The sequence below is a fragment of the Gopherus flavomarginatus genome, chromosome 11 (genome assembly GCF_025201925.1).
Source record: "Gopherus flavomarginatus isolate rGopFla2 chromosome 11, rGopFla2.mat.asm, whole genome shotgun sequence".
NCBI classification, from domain to species: Eukaryota; Metazoa; Chordata; order Testudines; family Testudinidae; genus Gopherus; species Gopherus flavomarginatus.
The window spans coordinates 18,279,123-18,298,922 of NC_066627.1; the positions used below are offsets into that span (position 1 = coordinate 18,279,123).

The 19,800-nt window shown below is 48.1% G+C and overlaps 1 pseudogene; it reads left to right on the top strand.

Annotated features, from left to right (window-relative positions):
* Positions 1 to 3,217: 3,217 nt before the first annotated feature.
* On the top strand, positions 3,218 to 4,028 carry LOC127030917 (olfactory receptor 1020-like; annotated as a pseudogene).
* The last annotated feature ends 15,772 nt before the right edge of the window (positions 4,029 to 19,800 follow it).

Consider the following 19,800-nt stretch of genomic DNA (forward strand, 5'->3'; position numbering starts at 1 on the left):
CCTGGCTGCCTTATACAGGCCAGTCATAACCTGATTGGGCTGTGGCCCAGCTAAGGCCACTTCCCCAATCAGCCCAGCTTATAGAGCTGCAGCTTTCAAGCCCTCTCAGGCTGCTTTTCAAACCCTTCAGGGCAGGAGCAGGCAACCACCCTGCTACAGGTACAAATGTGGGGACCCTCATGAAAGACCCCCTAAGCTTATATTCCACCATCTTAGGTTAAAAACTTCCCCAAGGCATAAATTCCTTCCTTGTCCTTGGATGGTATTGCTGCCACCACCAAGTGATTTAAACAAATATTCAGGGAGGGGCCACTTGGAGCCCTATCCCCCTCCCAAATATCCCCCCAAACCCCTTCACCTCTTTTCCTGGGAAGGCTTGAAAATAATCTACCAACCAAATAGATTAACAAGGTGAGCACAGACCAGACCCTTGGATTTTTAGGACACTAAAAACCAATGAGATTCTTAAAAGAGGAACTTTATTATAAAGAAAAAAGTAAAAGAAGCACGTCTGTAAAATCAGGATGGAAGGTAATTTTACAGGGTAATAAAAAGACTTAAAACACAGAGGATTCCCCTCTGACTCTGCTTCCCAGTTACAAAGCAAGAATAATATTACCTCCAGCATAGGTGTATCATTTTAATAGGAGCTGGATTACCTGCTTGGTCTCCCTCTTTGTCTCAAGAGGGAACAAAACAAGAGCACTAACAACCCCCTCCATATTTGAAAGTATCTTTTTTCCCCATTGGTCCTTCTGGTCAGGTGCAAGCTAGGCAAATTGAACTGATTAACCCCATACAGGTAAGAGATTCTGTAACTCTGGCCAGTAGGGATTTGATGTTACTGCATACATAAAGGTTGTTACCCTTCTCTTTATATTTATGACAGATGAGTTAACTGGCTCTATGGATATGTGAAAAGTAGTGGATATGATATATCTTGACTTTAGCAAAGCTTTGGATACAGTCTCCCACAGTATTCTTGCCAGCAAATTAAAGAAGTACGGACTGGATGAATGGACTATAATGTGGATAGAAAGCTGGCTAGATTGTTGGGCTCAACGGGTAGTGATCAATGGCTCGATGTCTAGTTGACAGCCGGTAACAAGTAGAGTGCCCCAGGGGTCAGTCCTAGGGCCGGTTTTGTTCAACATCTTTATCAATGATCTGGAGGACGGGATTAATTGCATCCTCAGCAAGTTCACAGATGACACTAAGCTGAGGGGAGAGGTAGATATGCTGGAAGGTAGGGGTAGGGTCCATAGTGACTTAGACAAATTGGAGGATTGGGCAAAAGGAAACCTGATGAAGTTTAACAAGGACAAGTGCAGAGTCCTGCACTTAGGACTGAAGAATCCCAGGCACCACTACAGGCTGGGGCTGACTAGCTAAGCAGCAGTTCTGCAGAAAAGGATGTGGGGATTACAGTGGGTGAGAAGCTGGACATGAATCAGCAATGTGACCTTGTTGCCAAGAAGGCCAATGGCATATTGGGCTGTATTAGTAGGAGCATTGCCAGCAGATTGAGGGACTGGTTCATTCCTCTCTATTCGGCATTGGTGAGACCTCATCTGGCGTATTTTGGGCCCCGCCCTACAAGAAGGGTGTGGACAAATTGGAGAGAGTCTAGCAGAGGACAACAGAATTGTTAGGGGGCTGGATCACAAGAATTACGATGAGAGGCTGAGGGAACTGGGGTTCTTTAGTCTGCAAAAGAGAACAATGAGGGGGGATTTGATAGCAGCCTTCAACTATCTGAAGGCGGGTTCCACAGAGGATGAAGCTAGGCTGTTCTCAGTGGTGGCAGATGACAGAACAAGAAGCAATGTTCTCAAGTTGCCCTGAGGGACGTCTAGGTTGGATATTAGGAAACACTATTTCACTAGGAGGGTGGTGAAGCACTGAAAAGGGTTACCTAGGGAAGTAGTGGAATCTCCATCCTTAGAGATTTCTAAGGTATGGCATGACAAAGTTTTGGCTGGGATGATTTAGTTGGTGTTGGTCCTGCTTTGAGCAGGGGATTGGACTAGATGACCTCCTGAGGTCTCTTCCAATCCTAATTTTATATGATTCTATGATTCTGTGATCTTAGTGAGAGACAGCTTTGCAATATGGAGTCCCTGTTCCTGCTGCATTATGGAAGATGTAGTCCAGATGGGCGATCCCAGCTTCTTGAGAATGGAGACATGAGGTGCAAACTACATATCCCAGGAGGCACTGCAACTCCAATTTTTGGGCAAAATCTCTCTTTTCAAGTTTTTTAGCTAAAAACTTTAAAATTTCCATTGAAAAAAAATGTTTTGGATCAATTCCACTAAGACCCCATTATGCCAATACAATGGGAGTGGAGTGAGAATCTCATCTATATGTGCTATGTTTGTTGCTGAAGAAATTATAGGTAAGTCACTCTGGGTTTTGCTGACATATGCCTCTGTTATTTTTTTCTCTTTACAGAGGTAACAAAAAGTGCCCTTCTGTGAAGTTCTGTTATCATGTTGGCAGATATACTGTAGTGTTGTGAAAACTCATATGTCATCAGGTCAGGTGAAAAAGTATTACACACTAAGGGCCAGATTTTCAAAGGTATTTAGATGCCTAAAGATGCAGAGACATTCCTAGATGGATTTGCTAATGCTCTTAAAAAGGTTATGGGCCAGATTTTTGAAGGTATTTAGAGCCTAGTGGGATTTTCAAAAGCATCTTGTCACGTAATATCTGTTGAAATCAATAAATTTAGGTACTGAGGTGTTGTAAAATCCCACTAGGTGCCTAACTGAGGCTATGTCTATGCTGCACACCTTAAAACGGTGCAGCGGATCCTCTGCAACTGCACCATTGTAAGGTAAGCAGTGTAGCTTCCCCTGTCACTGGGAGAGCTCTCTCTCGGTGACAAAATAAGCCCTCCCTCCCATGAGGGGTGGTTGCTTCGTTGACGAGAGAGCAGCTTCCAAGAAAGTGCTGTCCACACCGGCACTTTTCGTCGTTAAAATTTTGTCATTCAGGAGAATGTTTTGTTCACACCCCTGTGCGACAAAAGTTTTAATGACAAAAGTGCAATGTAGAGAAACACTCAATCTTTTGAAAATCACTTCTTAAATAAATATTGAATAAAATTAAAAGAGATGGTAGAACAAGGACATATCTGGAGATCTGGGGAGAGACAATCTTTCTTTCTTTCTTTCTTTCTTTCTTTCTTTCTTTCTTTCTTTCTTTCTTTCTTTCTTTCCAGAGAACACATGGAGCACATGCAATGGAAGAATGAAACATCCATCACCAAGTTCATTCTGCTGGGATTCAGGAACCTGGATGAAGTTCAGATTCTACATTTGTGCTGTTTCTAGTGATCTACATTGTGATCATGGCTGGGAACCTTCTCACTGTTGTGCTAGTTGTGGTAAATCAGCAGCTTCACACCCCCATGTGCTTCTTTCTGGGGAACTTGTCTTTCCTGGACACTTGCTACACCTCAGTCATTGCCCCCAGGTTGCTGGCTGGATTCTTGGCAGAGGACAAGACAATGTCCTTCAGGGACTGCATCACACAGTTGTTCTTCTTTAGTGCTTTGGCTTGCAGAGTGTTTCCTACTTGCAGTCATGGCTTATGACCATTATCTAGCCATATGCAACCCACTCAGCGATAATGTTAAGATGAACCTCAGGGTTTGCCTTCAGCTGGTATCTGCCTCCTGGATAACTGGTTTCTCAGCCAGTGCATTAACAGTGGGGATGGTTCCTCAGCTAAGCTTCTGTGGCCTTAATGAAATTAATAATTTGTTCTGTGACATGGAGGAGCTGCTCAAATTGTCCTGCACAAAAAGCCCCATGGTGGAAATTATTATTCTGGTCTCCTGCTCCCTGGTATCCCTGGTCTCCTTCCTCTTCTTTGTTGTGTCTTACATTTTTATCCTCTCAGCCATCCTGCAAATTGCCTTTTCTGTCAGGAGGCAAAAGGACTTTTCCACTTGCTCCTCTCACCTGCTGGTGATGAGTCTGTAATACGGGACCATCATTATCATGTATGTCAAGTAACTGAGGGGTAGCCGTGTTAGTCTGGATCTGTAAAAAGCAACAAAGATTCTTCTTCGAGTGATTGCTCATATCCATTCCAGGTAGGTGTGCGCGCCGCACGTGCACGTTTGCCGGAAACTTTTTACCCTAGCAACTCCAGTGGGCCGGCAGGTCGCCCCCTAGAGTGGCACCACTATGGCACTAGATATATACCCCTGCCGGCCCGCCCGCTCCTCAGTTCCTTCTTACCGCCGTGTCGGTTGCTGGAACTGTGGAGTGCAGCTTGCTGTCCTCCACGTACCTAGCTCTCCTGTACTCTCTTCGTAGTCGTAGCTGTAAATAGTTTTATACATAGTTTGAAGTAGTGTATTAGTTAGTTGTTTATTATATATAGTTGTTTAGCTTGTTCGTGGGTGGGCCGTTGCCCTTCCTGGCGCCCGGCACCGGGCTCATGTCTGGTTCGCCGGGCTTCAAGCAGTGCTCAGCATGCAAGAAGCCGATGCCGACTAGCGATCCCCACGACGTGTGCCTCAAGTGCCTGGGGGAATCGCACATCAGTGAGAAGTGTCGTATATGCAAGGCCTTTAAGCCTCGCACAAAGAAGGAGAGGGATCAAAGACTCCTCGCTCTCCTAATGGAAGCGGCACTGACTCCGGCACCGGCGGTGCAACTGGCCACTTCTACTCTGGCACCGGACCGCGCCGGCACCGGCAAGACTCCCCGGCACCGTCCATCCCCGGCACCGGGAACAGATCCAAGACCCTCGACGTCTGCAACACCATCGAGGCAGGCTCGAGTGGAACGCCCGGCATCTACCTTGGCCGCGGCACCACCTGCAGGGCTGCTGTCGACTTCGGGTCCGGAAGGTCCGTCGAGTCCAGCCTCTCCTAGCTCCCCCTTGAGATCAGGGGTCGAGCTGTTAGTCCCATCTACGCCGGAGACCTTTGTCTCGGCACGGGACTTGATAGCACTCACGGAGACATCGCAGCCTCAGACCACGGCACCCCCGGGACAGGTAACCTCCAGAGGCAAACCGATGCTGAGAGCGCTGTCTCCGGAGTCCCTGCACCAATCGCCCCGGAGACATGAATGCTCGCACTCGGGGCGCCGCTCGCAGTCCCGGCACCGTTCTCCCCGGCGGTACCGGTCGCACTCACGGCGCCGATCAGCATCCACACAGTCCCGGTCTGGCTCCTCTTACCACCGGCACCGAGACTCTAGGAGCTGTTCACCTCGGCTTTCAGCTCCTCGGTCGACCTCCCGGCACCGAGCCGGTGGTAGGTCCCGATCCCGGTCGACCTCCCGGCACCGCGTCGGTGGCAGGTCCCGGTCCCCACTGCCATCCCGGCACCACGCTGATTGAAGGTCGCGGTCCCGCTCTCAGCACCGGCCTCGAGGCAGATCCCGATCCGGATCCCGGCACCGACTACCACACTGTTCCCGGTCCCGATCCCGGCACCGATACGGGTCACGGCACCGATCCTCGGCACCGAGGAGAGCGTCGGAGTCGGCATATAGAGAGGCCTATCAAACTGGCTCAGCGCCTCCGTGGCCTTCAAGGGAAACATCTGTGTCCTCTCAGGCAGAGAGCGCCTATGCGTTGGGCCAGGACAGACACTCGGCCCTGTTTCAGGACCCTCCACCTCAGGAACGAGGGCCTCAACAGTGGGGTTTTGGACCCCATGGGCGTACCGCCAAGCCCAGGGTCCACAACATATTACTCCCCACCCTGCGGCGGAACGCAGGCCACCAGAGGCAATGGTGTCTAGGCCCCCTCCCTTCCGGAAGCAGAAGACAGGTCCAGCCACCAGGACCCGGAGCTCCCTCCAGTGACGGAGGTGCAGCCCCAGACAGAACCCCCCGTGGACGCTCTGTTGCCGGGGTTTTCCTCGTCGTCTTCCCCGGATGAGGCAGTGGCGGGTACCTCGTCCTCCAGCCCTCCCCCTCTAGATCTTAGGGCACACCAGGACCTCCTCCGACGAGTGGCACAAAACCTGGACATTCAAGCAGAGGAGGTCTCTGAAATCGAGGACCCGGTGGTGAGCATCCTCTCCGCCGATGCGCCCACCAGAGTGGCCCTGCCTTTTATCAAGACTGTTCAGGCCAACGCCACTACTATCTGGCAGTCACCGGCCTCCATTCCTCCGACCGCTCGAGGAGTGGAAAGGAAGTACATGGCCCCCTCGAAGGGCTATGAATACCTACACGTTCACCCGACACCCTGCTCCCTTGTGGTCCAGTTGGTGAACGACAGGGAGCGCCACAGTCAAGAGGCCCCGGCGCCCAAGTCGAAGGAGGCGAGACAGATGGACCTCCTGGGCCGCAAGGTCTATTCAGCGGGGGCGCTACAGCTCAGGGTCTCGAATCAGCAGGCCCTCCTTAGCCGCTACTCCTTTAACTCTTGGGTAGCGGTGGGAAATTTTGCAGAGCTGTTACCACAGGACGCCCGCCAGGAGTTTACCACCATCCTGGATGAGGGCAAAAAGGTAGCGAGGACCTCGCTACAGGCCTTCTTAGATGCTGCGGACTCGGCCGCTCGGACCCTTGCCTTGGGGCTTACGATGCGCCGAATTTCCTGGCTTCAGGTCTCAGGCCTTCCTCCAGAGATCCAGCATACCATCCAGGACCTCCCCTTCGAAGGCCAGGGCCTGTTTTCTGCTAAAACAGACCACAGACTAAAGGACCTTAAAGACAATAGGGTCATAATACGGTCTTTGGGGATGCATACGCCTGCGACACAGCGCAGGCCATTCCGGCAGCAGAACCAACAACAACAGCGTCGACCGTATCCTCAGTTCCGTCAGCGGCAGGACCTCATTAGGCGCCGCGGCAGGAACAACCGACGCAGACAGTCGGGTGGCCAAACAGGGCAAAACCAAGGCTCCGCCAAGGCCCCTCCTGGACCCAAGCCTTCATTTTGAAGGTGCGCCCGAGGGCGCAGTACCAGTTTCCCCTCCGGATCCTTCCCCGCAGTTTTCCAACCGTCTTTCATTTTTCCTTTCGGCGTGGACCCAAATAACATCGGACCGTTGGGTCTTGCATACTGTGCAGGCTGGTTATCGCCTGCAGTTTTCATCGCCCCCCCTCCTCCCACCCACCATCCTCGTCCCTCTTCAGGGACCCCTCTCACGAGCAATTCCTCCGTCAGGAGGTGCACACGCTCCTCATCAAGGGAGCCATAGAGGAGGTTCCAGAGAGCGAGAAGGGCAAGGGGTTTTATTCCCGCTACTTTTTAATCCCCAAGTCCAAGGGGGGCCTCAGGCCTATCCTCGACCTGCGGGGACTCAACAAGTATATGGTGAAGTTGAAGTTCCGTATGGTATCCCTTGGAACCATCATCCCATCCCTGGATCCCGGAGACTGGTACGCCGCCCTCGACATGCAGGACGCTTACTTCCATGTCGCCATATTCCCCCAGCACAGGCGTTTCCTCCACTTTGTGGTCGATCGCCAGCATTACCAATTTGCGGTCCTCCCGTTTGGCCTCTCTACGGCCCCGAGGGTGTTCACAAAATGCATGGCAGTCGTCGTCGCACACCTTCGGCGCTGCCGCATTCACGTGTTCCCCTACCTCGACGACTGGCTGATCCGGGGCACATCAAAGCTGCAGGTCTGCGACCATGTCCGCAGGATCAGCAGCCTCTTTGCTGCCCTCGGCCTCGTGATCAACGTGGACAAGTCTACTCTGCTCCCCACGCAGAGGATAGAGTTCATCGGGGCCATTCTGGACTCTACCCTAGCCAGGGCCTTGCTACCCTTGCCCAGGTTCCAGTCGCTGTCGGCCATCATTCTGCGCTTGCAAGCGGCCCCGCTGACCTCTCTAAGAACATGTCTGGCCCTCCTGGGCCATATGGCGACCTATACGTTTGTGACAGCGTATGCCCGACTCCGCATGAGGCCTTTTCAATCTTGGCTCATCGCGCAGTACCGGCCGGCCAGACATTCGTTGGACACAGTTATCACCGTTCCCCAAAGGGTACTGGACTCCCTTCGGTGGTGGCTAGACCAGTCCGTAGTCTGTGCAGGGCTCCCATTTCATCCGCCCCAGCCCTCGGCATCCCTGACTACGGATGCCTCAGATGTGGGTTGGGGGGCGCTTGTGGACCCCTCAGGAGCTGGACCTCCACATCAATATATGGGAGTTGAGAGTGGTCCGTCTTGCTTGTCAAGCGTTCGTCCATCACCTTCAAGGTCGTTGTGTCGCGGTGTTCACCGACAACACGACGACCATGTTCTACATCAACAAGCAGGGCGGCACCAGGTCCTCTCCCCTATGTCTCGAGGTGATGTGTCTCTGGGAGTTTTGCATAGCCCATGCCATTCACCTTTCTGCATCCTATCTCCCAGGAGTACGAAACACTCTAGCGGATCGACTGAGCAGGTCTTTCCGCTCGCACAAGTGGTCCCTCTTTCCAGACGTCGCCCTCTCACTCTTCCAGACGTGGGGTCTTCTCCGGATGGACCTCTTCGCGTCCAGGGAGAACAGGAAATGTCGAGCATTCTGCTCCTTTCAGGGTCGGGAGCCCGGGTCTATAACGGATGCCTTCCTGATCCCATGGGCGACCCACCTGTTTTACGCGTTCCCTCCCGTTCCGCTGATACACAGGGTTCTCCTCAAGGTGCGCAGAGACAGAGCTCGGGTGATTCTCATAGCCCCAGCGTGGGCCAGACAACATTGGTACCCCATGTTGCTGGACCTCTCAGTAGCCAACTCAGTTGCCCTGCCCCTGCATCCGGACCTGATCACCCAGGACCACGGCAGGCTCTGTCACCTGGACCTTCCGTCTCTGCACCTTACGGCATGGCTCCTGCATGGTTGACAGGCTCTGAGTTACGCTGCTCTACCCCAGTTCGGGAGGTTCTCCTGGGCAGTAGAAAGCCTTCCACCAGGGCTACTTACTCAGCTAAGTGGAAGCGTTTCTCCTGTTGGTGTTCGGAGAAAGGTCTTCTCCCTATGGAGATTCCCATCACCACTATTCTAGACTACATCTGGTCCCTCAAGGCCCAGGGTCTGGCGTTGTCGTCCCTCCTGGTCCACCTAGTGGCTATCTCCGCCTTTCATCCTGGAGTGGACGGGTGTTCCGTCTTCTCCCACCCCATGGTGGTGAGATTCCTGAAGGGACTGGAGCATCTCTATCCACAGATCCGCCCTCCTGCCCCTTCATGGGATCTCAACCTGGTTCTAACTCGGCTCATGGGTCCTCCATTCGAGCCATTAGCTACTTGCTCCCTGCTCTATCTCTCATGGAAGACCGCCTTCCTAGTGGCCATCACCTCAGCTAGACGGGTGTCAGAACTACGGGCCCTCACAGTAGATCCCCCGTATATGGTCTTCCATGAAGACAAGGTGCAGCTGAGACCACATCCGGCCTTCCTTCCCAAAGTGGTCTCAGCTTTCCACATTAACCAGGAGATCTTCCTCCCCGTCTTTTTCCCAAAGCCCCATTCGTCCCGCAGGGAGCAACAGCTCCACTCGCTAGATGTCCGTAGGGCGCTAGCATTTTATGTGTACAGAACCAAACCGTTCCGCAAGTCCCCCCAGTTATTCATGGCGGTAGCAGACCGGGTCAAGGGGCTACCGATTTCCTCGCAGAGGATATCTTCCTGGGTTACCTCCTGTATCAGGACCTGTTATGACCTGGCCCACGTTCCAACGGGCCATGTGACTGCTCATTCCACCAGGGCACAGGCATCATCGCTGGCTTTCCTTGCCCGTGTGCCAATCCAAGAGATTTGTAGGGCAGTCCACACATTCGCTTCCCATTACGCCCTGGTTCAGCAGTCCAGAGATGATGCGGCCTTTGGCTCTGCAGTGCTCCAGGCCGCGACTTCTCACTCTGACCCCACTGCCTAGGTAAGGCTTGGGAGTCACCTACCTGGAATGGATATGAGCAATCACTCGAAGAAGAAAAGACGGTTACTCACCATTGTAACTGTTGTTCTTCGAGATGAGTTGCTCGTATCCATTCCACACCCTCCCTACTTCCCCACTGTCGGAGTAGCCGGCAAGAAGGAACTGAGGAGCGGGCGGGCCGGCAGGGTATATATCTAGTGCCATAGTGGCGCCACTCTAGGGGGCGACCTGCCGGCCCACTAGAGTTGCCAGGGTAAAAAGTTTCCGGCAAATGTGCACGCGCGGCGCGCACACCTACCTGGAATGGATATGAGCAACACATCTCGAAGAACAACAGTTACAACGGTGAGTAACCGTCTTGTCCGGTGGCACCTTTCAGACTAACAGATGTATTGGACATAAGTTTTCGTGGGTGAATACCATATCATCATTGGTTGAGCGGTCCCTAGCCTTTCATAAAGCTCTGTCTCTCATGTACGCAATCACCCCAATGTTCAACCCCATCATCTACAGTCTGAGGAACAAAGAGGTGAAGGGGGCCTTCAGGAAAGCTGTACTGCAGAACTTAGGCATGATTTAGCCTGTCATTTTTAGAACAGCCTATGGAGGTTTAACATCCAACTCCTATTGGCAGATTAGTGCCTAATTCCTTTAGGTCACTGTAGATAACCTAGCACAGAACTCAATAGAATTTGGTTATATAAGTCATTTACATACTGTTATGCAAAGCCACACTGGCCAGGAAGAGGATAATGAGCTGCTGTGGGTTCAGTCACCTCTGTTTCACTCCATTGTCACTATTTAAATCCATGGCACATCCACACCTTGAATACTGTGTGCAGTTCTGGTCATTTCATTCTATAAAATCATGACTGGCGTGGAGAAAATGAAAAAGGAAGTGTTACTTACCCCTTCACATAACGCAAGAAACAAGATTTAAAACAAGCAAAAAACAAACAAAAAGCATATCTTCACACAATACATAGTCAACCTGTGGACCTCATTGCCAGGGATGTTGCGAAGGCCAAAATTATAACTGGGCAGAAAAAAACTAGATTAGTTGGGGGATGATAATGGAAAATAAGCATTACTGCTTTTTGAAACCTTTACCACCATTAAGTGAAAGTGTGCAAGTGGAAAAATAACAAAAAGTGGTAAAGCAGCAGGTCATGACATGGAGCACAGCAGCAAGTGGTTAACCACAAAATTAGCACATGTCCAAAGTCTTAACTATAAAGGTAAACAAGAGGCAGGGAACCAAAGCAGGAGAGAGGGGAGCGAGAGAGAAGACACTAATTGAGAACTGCTAGCAAGAGCCGTGGTCACAAATCATTCTCCCCCGATGACCTGCAGACAACTGGCCATCGGAAGCGGGAAGCTACCTATTCAGGATCACCTCTGATTGTATGTCACTGCGGTTCAAGGTGCTTCTAGCTAACTGCAATAGGGATTTTTGTGTTAAAAGGCTTTGTGTTCTTGAACTGCTTGTGTCAGTCACTTATTGGACAAAGGTGTTGTGTCCTCAGGGAATTCCTGAAATCACCCCAACACAGTGAAACCCTTGGAAGGGTAACAGAGCATGGGGTCCATCAATGGCTATTAGCCAGGATGGTCAGAGATGCAAGCCCATGCTTTGAGTGTTCCTAAACTTCTAACTGCCAGAAGATTGGACAACAAGGGATGGTTCACTCAGTTATTATCTGTTCTGTTTATTCCCTCTGAAGCACTTGGCATTGGCCACTGTTGGAAGACAGGATACTGGGCTAGATGAACCATTGGTCTAACCTAGTGTGGCTGTTCTTATGTTCCTATGCCCCATTACTGGAGGGAGGGGCTAACAGGGGAAAGCCCAGCTCATTTGGGGGTTGGCAGGGAGCAAGGACCAATCTCCAGCTCTGACTCTATGAGATAGGCCTGGCTTAGAGCAGGAACTGACTACAGATGGGTGCAGGCCAGTCCCTCCCTGAGGGAAGGTGGGTGTGATACAGGACTATTGTTTTAATTTGCTCCTGCAGTAGAAAGAGAAAACCTGAGACATAAGGCCTGGTATGAGGGGCCTGTTATGAAGACTAAGGCCTGAAGTAAAGTAATCAGGCCCTACTGATATAAAGCAAAGTTAGCAAGAGTCAGGCTATAGGCAGAAGTCAGGCCCTGTTACAAGACATGGCTGCCTGCACGTTCACAGAAATTGGCAAGAACAGGGCTGGTATTGCAAAAGGAGACACATTGCTGAGAAGTGCTAGGTACAGGGAACTCAGGAAAACACATTCCAGGAGCATGGTACCAGAACACCCCAATACCTTTGATGGTAGGAGCACACTCTTGGAAGATAACAGGTACACGCTGACCCTGCCTAAAGATAAGGTCAGTATGACAGTGTGATGGCTAGAGATATTTTGATGGAGCCAACAAGGACAAGGTAGAGGGTGGTAAGTCATCACATCAGAGGGGCAATATGTAACCTGTTTGTATCAGTGCATTAAAAGAGGTCGCAGAAGGGGTGTCTTGGTTCAGCCGAGGGGAAAGTGGAAAATCACACTTCTCACTGAGCCGAGTCCATTGTAATGAACATACATATGCTCCTGTACCTGCCATACATATAGGGCACTACAGCCATACTTCGTTAACAGGGGCGGCTCCAGGCCCCAGTATGCCCAGCGCGTGCTTGGGGCAGCATGCCGCTGTGGGGTGCTCTGCCGGTCACCGGGAGGGCGGCAGGTGGCTCCAGTGGACCTCCCGCAGGCGTGCCTGCGGAGGGTCAGCTGGTACCGCGACTCTGGTGGACATTGCGCAGATGTGCCTGCGGAGGGTCCGCTGGTCCCGCGGCTCTGGTGGACATCGCGCAGACATGCCTGCGGAGGGTCCGCTGGTCCCGCAGCTCCAGTGAACCTCCCGCAGGCAAGTCTGCGGGAGGTCCACCGGAGCCGTGGGACCGGTGACCTGCAGAGCGCCCCCTGCGGCGTGTCACCGTGTTTGGGGTGGCAAAATGGCTAGGGCCGCCCCTGTTCATTGATAAACCTAGCTGAGCGCCTTCACCACTGAACCGAGTGTGACAGACTACCCAGAAGTGCAACTTGGAACTGGGGTACCACTGAGCCTTCTGTCTCATCAGCCTGGACTCCCTTACTCACTGTGATGCTGTGACAAGCTGCAGACCTCTCCTAGTCATGCGCTCACACAAGCATTTACACAGGCAGGAACACACCCGGCTGCAGCTACATGAATGCCTTTGCTAATTACTCAACGATAGAGTAACTTCAGCCCGCACCCTAGGACTCCAGAGCTATTCAGTCTTGTCCTGGTCAAAACCCTTACCAGTGTAAGTTTGTTACCCACTCCGCCCCTCCCTCAATGCAGGGAGGACAATGCACCAGCCCCTGTTCCTGATCAGATTTCCCTTTGCACTTAAAATTAAACCCTGTTTTAGGTAAAAAAAATATAAAACAGATTTATTAACTTGGTGAACTTGGTGATAGATGCTTAATTTTTTCTTGTGTGTTCTCTGAAAGAAAGAAAGAAAGTATCTTTCCCCAGATCTCCAAATACTTCCTTGTTATTCCACCCCTTTTAACTTTATTCAATATTTACTTAAAACCAGATTTTCAAATAAATTTAAGTCCCTAAAGATTCAGTTAGGCACCTAGTGGGATTTTATAACTCCTCAGCACCTAAAATTAATTGATTTCAACAAATATTAAGAGCCAATTTATGTTCGAAAAGCACACTAGGCACCTATCTGCATCTTTAGGCACCTAAAGGTCTTTAAAAATCTGGCCTTTAGTGTATAATACTTTTTTCACCTGAGCTGATGAAATATGACAGTTGTTACAACACTACAATATATCTGCTAATATGACCACCAAACTTCACAGAAGGGAAATTTCTGGTTACCTCTGTAAAGAGAAGAAAAAAAAATAACACAGGCGTGTGTCAGCAAAGCCCAGAGTGGTCTACCTATAATTTCTTCAGCAACATACATAGCACATATGTGCTAAGATTCTTACTCCACACTCATTGTACTGTCATAATAGGATATTAATGGAACCAGTCCAAAACATTTTTTTCCCATGGAAATGTTTAAGTTTTCAGCCAAAAAAATCCAAAAGAGAGATTATGGCCAAAAATTGGAGTTGCAGAGCCTTCTCCCATTCCATGCCATGTTCACCCTAAACAGCTGCCCACCTGGATCCCTGTTGCCTGTATCTGAAGCTGCTTTTACACAACTGGGAGCGTCTCTTGCACTGGAGGGGAAACAGCCCTCCTCCCACTGCCCAAAATGACATGGCTGTGCCTGGCCATCCCTTCACCACCCAACCCAGCTTCAGCCCCCACTTCCAGGCATCCCTTTTCCCCATCACTAAAAGGTTCTGGAGAAGGTGCAGGGTCTGGACTGCTCCATCTCATGAGTGTGAATTTTCACTGTCAACCCAAACCTGACACTTGTTGGGTTCTGTACCCAATGCATCCTGAACCCAATGCCTGTAGTCAAGTCCCATCAGGTTTGGGTCAGGCACAGGGCTCCACTCCAGTAGAACTATGGGATTACACAATTTTACAACTTCTCAAAGCAACCAGGTGAGACAATACAAAGACGCACAATGCTACACAGACATAGCACATTTGGGGGGTGTGGCAGTAATAAAAGAGGACAAGACACAAATGAATAGAGAAAGGTGGGAAGGAGGAAGGAGATGACTGGGGATGGGGAAGGGGAAAAGAGGAGGGGGCAGGCAGAAGGGAGGTCAGGCATTCTTTGAAACATTTCAGTGTTTTTAACCAAACGTATCTAGCGAGTCCAAATTTCTTCAAATACATCTAATTGCTCTCTATGACAATAGGTTATTCTTTCTGCAGCTGTTAACTCAGACAGGTGTGAATATCACTGGCCTAGTCCTGCATTTTTGCAAAACCCTCTGTGTAGTGATCATTGCAGCCTACAAGAACCAAAGTCTGTGTGGTGAGGTTAAACCCAGCCTAGCAGGTGAATAACCCAAGCTACATTCCATTTACCCACATTTACCCTCAAATACACAGCAGGTAAGAGGCAAAATCTGGCCTAGGAATAGTCTTATTTGTTACTCATGTCTCATTTTGACTACTGTTCTGATTATATTATATTTATTATAAAATGTTTTGGCTGTGGTATAATATAATATATAAACTTTGGGCCCTAAATTACTTGCCCCAGGTCCCACAGGAAGTATCTGGCAGAACCAGGAACTGAACCAGGCTGTATTAAGTCCCAATCACTGGGCTGTCCTACCACATCAGACTATTCCCTGAGCTCAGTATGAGGCAGAACACTTGCTTCTATTGCTACCCGTATGTTGCCTCGTGCTCTCAATGCAATACATGAAAAAAAAAAACCATAGAAATGTCAGGCTAGAAGGGACTTCAGAACACCATTGAATTCACACACACACACACGCACCGAGTACCCCTACACCATCCCTGACAAGTGTTTGTCTAACCTGCTCTTAAAAATCCTCCATGAGTGGGGATTTCACAACTTCCTTGGTAACCTTCTGGTAAAATGTCTTATGGTAAAACTACAGCAAATCTAAACCTGGTGAGGCAGACTCTTGAACCCTCGTTGATCTCTGTGCATGGAACTCCCATTAAAGCAATGACCTGTACATCAGACAGAAAACAGCTCCTCGGCTTGGGATTTCCAAAGGCAGTTCTAGGCATTAGGCAGCTGCCTCTCCTTGGGAGCCAACCCAAAGGGACATGCTGATCTAACACCCTATTCCTCAGAGGAAGTGTCTGTGAGCTTCAGCTGATGAGTCCTCCTGGGCAGGGGAAGAGAGCTGAAATACTCTGGTTCTATCCACAAGCAAGTCCTTAGCCAGCTAGGAGAATGGTGCCTTTCTCAGAGGTAAGCCCCAGAATCCAAGCTGGTTTGACTTCTAAACAAGCGTGACAAGGGAAGAGGTAGGAGTAGAATGAGATGGTGCTCACCCCACTTAATGTGAAACTTCTTCGATGCGTCATGGGGTGAAAAGCAGGATAGAATTTGTGGCAATATGTTTGATTAGCAGGGACAATTCCTGGGATACTGTGTACACTGGTGGTCTCCACACCTCAAAAAGGGTGTTGAAAACTTGGAGATGGTTCAGAGAAGAGCCACCAAAAATATGTGAAGTTTGGAAAACCTTCCTTTCAGTGAGACATGAAGGAAACTTCATCTGTTTAGCTAATGCTCAGGGAGGATAAGAGGTGACTTGCTTATGGGCTGAAAGGATTTCTGATAGTAAAGGGCTCCCTAGAAGCCAAAGTTCCAATGGCTGTAAATTGAGGCTGGAAACATCCAGGGTAGAAATACACCACAAGTTTTAAACAGGGAGGGTAATTAAACATTAGAAACATTCAACAAGGGATGTGGTAAATCCTCCTTCTCTTGGAGTCTTTACATCAAGATCTGATATCTTTCTAAAAGATATTTTCTAGTACTCGAGCAGGGTTCCTGTTCCATGACTAGAGCTCCTACACACTACGATAAATAACAATAGCTCATCCTCATTGTACTGGGGATGCAACTCTCTGGTCTGTGTTTTCAGACTGGGTGGTCACAGTGGTTTCTTCTGGTCTTAATATCCAGGAAATATGTATATAGTAGGGAAGTGTTGAAAACAGCCTTGCTGACACTTAGGGCATGCTTCAGAGAGGATCTATGTGACAGGAAGTTTGGAAAAGGGGGAGGGAAGGGGCCCGGTGGTGGAATATATTGTATTTGTAGACTGAGTTAATTTATTTTACCACATGGATTTCTCTCTCAACTGCTGGGCAGTTCCTCCTTTGTGGATTGTGAGTTCAGTGTCAGGGCACCTAAATCCAGATTTTTAAAGCTATTTAGACACCTAGCTGAATTTTCAAAAATATCTTGGTTCCTCAATCAAATTGATTTCAGTGGGTTTTAGATATCTAACTACTTTAAAAATCTGGGCCTTTGATCTTATTTATGAGTAACTCCCCATTTGAATTTCAAAAAAAAAATAATAAACATTAGACTTCAGTGGAAATGCTGTTTCATCTGGACTGAAAAAGGTTCATTCAGTGAATTCATTTCAATGAAATTTCTGTTGTTTGTTTGTTTGTTTGTTTTTTCTTTGCCAGAATGGAGTATTCTGATAAGGTCACTATGGAATGTTTCAGTTCTCCATTTTGGAATGACTTTTCATTTCAGTTTTTGTATCTGATATGATGTGAGATGATACAGTTGAAATCAGAATGAAATGTTTCATTTTCATCCAAATGAAGCATTTCAATTGACCCACAATAAATAATTTTTTTTTCAAAATTTTGTTTCATGGAAAATTTCAACTTTTTTTTCTGATCCATTTTGGAATGGAAACATTTGCAAAATGCAGAATTTCCCATGAAACAAAACCTTGGATTCCTGCACAGCTCTCAGAAATGTAATTAACACCCACTTGCTAAATTCCTTCCATTTGTTGGTGACATTAGGACTGGAGTTAATCCAGAGGTAGAAGTAAAAGATTTGGAGGTGATACAGAGCCAGTCAACCTATCACTGCCTAGAGCTCTTGGTCCATTAGTATCTAGGTTTAATCAACTCCAGGGCACACCACAAGATTTATTTATTATCCCAGACTTTTTCATAATGCCACTCTTGCTACAGAAGAGAATGTGGCCTAGTAAGTAGAGCACTGGACTAGCATTCAGGAGACCTGAATCCTGTTCCCAACTCTGCCTCTGGCCTGCTGCGTGATGATGGGCAAACCACTAGCTCACTCTATGCCTCAGTTTCCCCACCTATAAAATGGGGGTGATGACAGAGACCTCCTTTATAAAACACTTTGAGATCAACTGATTCCAAGTGCTATAGAAGAGCTCAGTGGTGTTATTATTAATACAATATCTGGAGCACTGGACTGGAGGAGAGGAGACCATGGGGGGCTGGAGCAGGGGTTTCTCACTAGCTGCTCTGTGTCCCAAGCCTGCACAGATCACTGTGAGGCCTGAGTGTCTATGTTTCCTTACTTGCCGGTCTGTAAAGCACAGAGCAGAAAGGTTTTTGATTCCATCCATTGAGAACTTGAAGGCCTCAAGCCATAGTCAGGTGAACAGAGGCCAGTGTGATGGGACAATGACTACTACTACTACAACTAATAATGTTAAAGTTCTATTCTATATAGATTTGTATACTGTGCTGAACACCATAGTACCAAGTGTCTATATAATGCTTATTCATTTGCTATTAGTGTCACTTGCTAATGATGAATTCTTACTTTGGTGTACAGTGGCAATATCTAGGGGGATGGGGTTCTTTGTAATATCATTTGGGACTCACCAAGACACAGGCAGCTGTGTAAATGCCTTTGAAAAATCCTAGGTGTTACACAGAACACCTCTGTAACCAATGCCAAGATTCATTGGCCAGATCATCAACTCCTTTATCTTCCAAGTTAGCCAGAAAATCAGAGGGAAATCTCTGTAATAAAGCCAGAGTGTCTGCCAGAGTCAGTGTCTCAGTGGGTAGCAGGAGGGACATGCACCAGCATCTGGCACCAAGAATCCTGCTGTCAGGCATGACTCAGAGAGGGGAAACTTTATGGGCCTTAACATCAATGGGGACAGGGAAAGAGCTACCGGGTAGATACAGACAGCCAAGCGCTGCTCCTGCCCGAAGCAATGATGCAGTTTCACACTTCCCAAATGTGAAAATTGCATATTTGGGATGTTAGACGATAACAGATCTCTGCTGATGAACACAATGCTTAAACAGAAGGAAAGCAAGAAAGCTCTTCAGTGTAATTGCATCTTCTCTGTCCTTTGTGCTCCTCTCTGCTGCCCATTCCCTTATTCTCAATTAAAATTACAGCAGTCAGAAGAACTAAATGTTGCTAAAGATTTTCTCCATCTGATCTGTTTGCTGCTTCGTTAAACAGTGGCTAATAGCTGAGAATGTGCCATGGATCTTTGAATGCTTGCTCATTTCTACTCAAACAGGGAGCAAATGTCCAGCCACTGAATGGTGCAACAATTTCCCCAGCATTCATTCCCACTGAATTCAGTCCAAAGGCACAGTACAAGGGCAGAGAAGATGCATTTCTTCTGGCTCCACATGCTGGTTCATCTGGTCCCACGTCTCAAAAGATTGTAAAGCTTTTCATTCTCTAAACCGATTGTTGCTGGCTGAAATCTATCTCCAGTGACCAGCAAATGAAAATAATTAGCATCAGTTGTCTGGTTGTTAGCAGGTATAAAATGATTTGGTTGGTCTTAGTAAAATGTTCATGATCTGATTCAGACAACTGGTTATGACGTTTTGAACTGCAGTGCAAATAATAGATTTTTGAAGTTCTGGCTGTTCCAAAACAAGAAAACAAATTTTGGATAACTTGAAAACAACGTTATTTGAAATGTTTTTTGCAAACCGAAAAGACAAATGTGTTGTGTTGACCAGAATGTTTAGTTTGACCTGAAATAAAATGTTTTGTTTTGATTTCAAGCATTTTTGTACATTTCTGATTTTTTTCTTAATTGAAGAAAATTCCAAAACAAAAATTCATGTTGACCCAAAAAATCAAAATCTTTCATTTTGGAAATCTCAGAATAAAACATTTTGATTTTTTTCTTTTCTTTTCAAGATGAACAGTTCAGCAAAACAGACATGAATTTGCTAAATGTTTCTGCATTTCTGTATCTTATCTGCATTTTTAAACCTCCCCACTGCCCAAAGGAAAAAAAAGTTTTGGCTAAAAAATGTCACACATCTCTGTTAGGAATGAGCAAATTTAGAGGGTAGTGTAGAAAACTTTACACTGTCTTTGACCATTCAAACCAAAATACAGGACTTCAGCCTCTCATGAACAATCTTTAAACCATGTATTTCTATACTTTAGTTTAAATCTGGCTACCCTCTGAGACAGGTTGTACCCTCAGCTACACTGGTTATAATAAGATCCAATGAGAT